The sequence below is a fragment of the Ambystoma mexicanum genome, chromosome 1p (assembly GCF_040938575.1).
Source record: "Ambystoma mexicanum isolate Mex_15411 chromosome 1p, UKY_AmexF1_1, whole genome shotgun sequence".
NCBI lineage: Eukaryota > Metazoa > Chordata > Amphibia > Caudata > Ambystomatidae > Ambystoma > Ambystoma mexicanum.
Window position 1 is genome coordinate 230487678 of NC_090921.1, and position 3733 is coordinate 230491410.

At 46.2% G+C, this 3733-nt stretch overlaps 1 non-coding gene across 1 annotated transcript; it reads left to right on the forward strand.

Moving 5' to 3' along the window:
- Positions 1-217: 217 nt before the first annotated feature.
- Positions 218-318, forward strand: LOC138461899 (small nucleolar RNA U13). Its single transcript, XR_011264509.1, has one exon. It is a non-coding gene; the product is annotated as a small nucleolar RNA U13 (small nucleolar RNA).
- The last annotated feature ends 3415 nt before the right edge of the window (positions 319-3733 follow it).

Genomic DNA, 3733 nt, shown 5'->3' on the forward strand with positions numbered 1-3733 from the left:
AGACCAGCCCACATAAATTTGCATATTCACTTCATGTCTTTATCAGCTAAATCTCGGCCTGTGGTAGACCCTGTATTATAGTTAACATTCTGAAACTGATGAGGTTTCACTGTCTTGTGTGCAGCGTGCAAGCTTTACTTTCTGTTGTCAACGAACTCACCCTCAAACTGAAAGGATTATCACTGCATCGTTATTTCGTTCAGAAGAAATCTGGTTGATCCTTCTGGTTCTTGAACATGATGAGTGGTTAGTCACGCGCCTGCGTGATATGTGTCGTCTCTACACTTTGTTACGACTTGGCACAGTACCCTTCTGATCAGGAACTGTTGGGCTCTTTTTATTTGTTGAAATAAAAGCGTGGCTTTAGGTTATAGTTTATGAAAGTGATTCTGTTGAGGGTTTCGTGTGTTATGGATGGAGGTTCTATGGTAGTGTTATGCTGGTCTACACTGTCCTACGCTTTGCTATTCACTTAAGTTGATTGCGATAAGCACGACAATGCTGAATTGCGGGTTAGGTTTCATGAGGTAGACGGGAATTGCTTCAAAAGTCAGTGGCAACAAAAAACAGATAGAATCCCAGATTTAAAATTAGACGTGGATCAGCCACATGTGGTGCAGGCCAGCCGTGCACGATGAGCTTTCCTGCATAAACTGGGCAGATTGCTAAATATATTTTACCCTGGAAATAGTCATCGACTTTCTGTGCGTGTTGGCAAATGTTTGTGGTGCAAGCCACAAATTTGCCAAAAACATTGTTACAAATTAGAGAGTGAGATGGGTGCTTAACAACGAATATTTGGTTGGCATAGAAACCAGTAATGCCACGGAATGAAATGGCCAACTCACTAAACTTTGTTTTCCCGAACTGCTCCCCTGCACTACAAAACGAGGAGCTCTAACAAGATTTGTTCCAATCAGCATCTCTGTAAGAAGCAGGTCGGCAAGGCTTTCCATTTCCCAGCTGCATAGTGATTTGACCTTCCTTTGCGGTGCTCTTTGGTCTGCCACTTTATCCAGGTAGTTCAGCCCCCTCTCCCAGCAGTGTGAGCCCTCTATCTATGCAGTTGCACACTACAAAAAATAAGGGCCTACCGAGTTCCTTGTACAAGGACCTCTGTATGTTGTCAGCAGTACTGCACCGCTCCAAAAAAAATGCTAGCATGTTTTGGAAAGGTGCAGTACCAATGATAATATACAGAGGTCCTCGTAAGAATATGATCTGATTCTTAGGAGGAGGTTTCTTAGGAGGACCTCTGTATGTTCTCAGTAGTACTGCACCTCTTGTTTTTTTATTGTCATCAAACACTAAGCCAGTGGTCTTCAAACTTTCTTGGCCTGGGCCCCCCCTGAGCCAAGTTTGGGCAGGCCGGGCCCCCCTAAAAGTGCCGGATGGACAGTATGTAGAAATCGATATGAATGTTTGCGTGCTGTCACCGCACCCTACTCCCAGTGCAGACCCTGGGCTCTCCCACACCCTACTCCCACCACTTTCCCAGTGCTGCCGCCCATCCTGCTCCCATAACACAAACATACACACATTCATACACATTTAAATAAAAAATAAATCGCCATAAACGTACCTTCTGCAGGGGCATGCGCATGGTTGCTAAAATGCCCCGCTCCAGGTTGCTCTACCCGTATGTGCAAGGAGGCGCAGGAGCACCCCCTCGCACATACATACATGCAGTGCCCCAGCTAGCATTTCCAAAGAGCTATGCAAGGCTGGAGAACAAAACACCCCCAACGTTGCATGGCTCAGTGATCATGTGCGGCTGGGGAAATGAACTGTCAAAGGCAAACAGTGTTTCCCTTTGACAGTTAAGCCAGCCCAGGAGCTCTCCCTCAGCTGGAAAAAGCAGCTGAGGGAGTGCTCGGTGTTTCACTGGGCTGGCTCCTCGGCTCCTCAATAATGGGTGAGGTGGCCAGTGGGTGGACGCCCCCTCACCCATTATGGATGAGTCGGCAGGCTTGGACTGGCCTATAGGGCAATAGGGCGATGACTGTACCAAAAATGCAAAATCCTAGTGTAGGCCAGTCAAAATGGGCCACTTTTATGGCCAATGTGGGTCAGTTTGAGGAGTTGCTTCACTATGCAGCTAGTAGTTTTGACCATTGTTGCTGAATAAATATTCTTTAAATATCACAATTTGTTTACATTTGAATAAAAAACAACCCCTTGGGTACTATTCAAACAGTCTGTGACTAAATGACTGAATATCCATTTGCAACTGCTGGCCATGTTTTCATTGGTGCCTAAGACCGTTTTATGGTCCAGTCTGAACATGTGAGCTGCCCTCTCCCATTTCCTCCAATCTAAACAAATAAAAAATGTTTTTATTTTTTTTTTGTTTTTTTTTACATCTCATGCTGCGCTCTAGCACACCCCCCCCCCTAGGAGGCGGCCGCGACCTCCGTGGGCAGGCGCGCCCCACAGTTTGAAGACCTCTGCACTAAGCACTAAGGGCCTAATTTACAAAACTCTTTGCATGCTACAAAGTTACTTTGCACACTTATCAGCGCGCAAAACTCCTTTTGTAGATTCATGTAATGGACTTTGTTTACATTTCCAGGACCTTGCAGAGAATTTGCGCAGGTCCGTCACGTCTCTGCGTGCAGTTGGGTGCTCTTTGCGAGACTGCAGGCAAAGTGAGGGACGGGCCTACACAAGGAAATAAATAAGGGTTGGAACATGCATATTCTCCATTACCTATGCAGAATGAGGAAGAACAAGGACTTACGTGGGGGTGTTGAGGGATGGCTGTGCCCACAATGCGCAAATATAAGCGCATTCATGGATCTGACCGCGCAAAGCCGTGTCAGGTGATGAAGCACACAAAGCTTGCGATCCTACCGCCACATGAAAGGACCTGCAAAGTCCCAATCTCATAGGAAACAAAGTGCAAAGGTACAGTCAGGAATTTAGTGGTGCCGGCACGCAGTTGAGGTGTCGATTGAAGTTAGCGGTGTGCGTATGCAGATTAGCGGGTTGCAGTCGTCATTTACAGGGGTTCTCAAGAAGATTTACTGGGGGGGGCGACTTAAGTAACGTGACATGTAACGCATTTTATCGGGGTGCAGTTCGGAGTTATGGTGGGCCGTACGCAGTGTCACCGGTGTGCTGCTTTGATTGCGAGCGGACGGCCCACAGTATTGACGGGATGCATTATGGCAGGGATGCAGACTGCACAAAGGTTGGTATATGTGGCTGGATCTGCTTTGCATGCGGGGTGTCATGGGCAATCCGGCCGCTACTTGTGCCTATGGTTACATTGCAGTTCAAATTCCACGAATACGCTTAACGCGCATAACATGCTTTTGTGTGCAGGTACAGGTAAAGTGGTGTTACGCGCAAAGCACTGTGCGGGGTCTATGCGTTTTTTCTAGCAATCAGGCCCCAAAAAGTGTCCCCGGAATCAGCATGATGGTGAAACTGCTTATATTCACTTCCACGGTTACTGCAATGGTATCTCCATGACCAGATTGGTACTAAATTAGAGTATTAGACACAAAAATGTCCTCATGAGAAATTACTGCCATTACACCAACAGTTGCAGAGAAATAATATTCAACATTTCTGGAGAATGGTATTAAAATAGCAAAAGGCGCATTTGTCTTGGTCATGAAGGAGTGGTCAAACTTGTGCTAAACATGTGAAATGCGAAACATTGCTTGAAAAATATGTAGAGTGCAAAGCCGAGCTTAAAATATATGTACACTGTGATGGCTTTTAA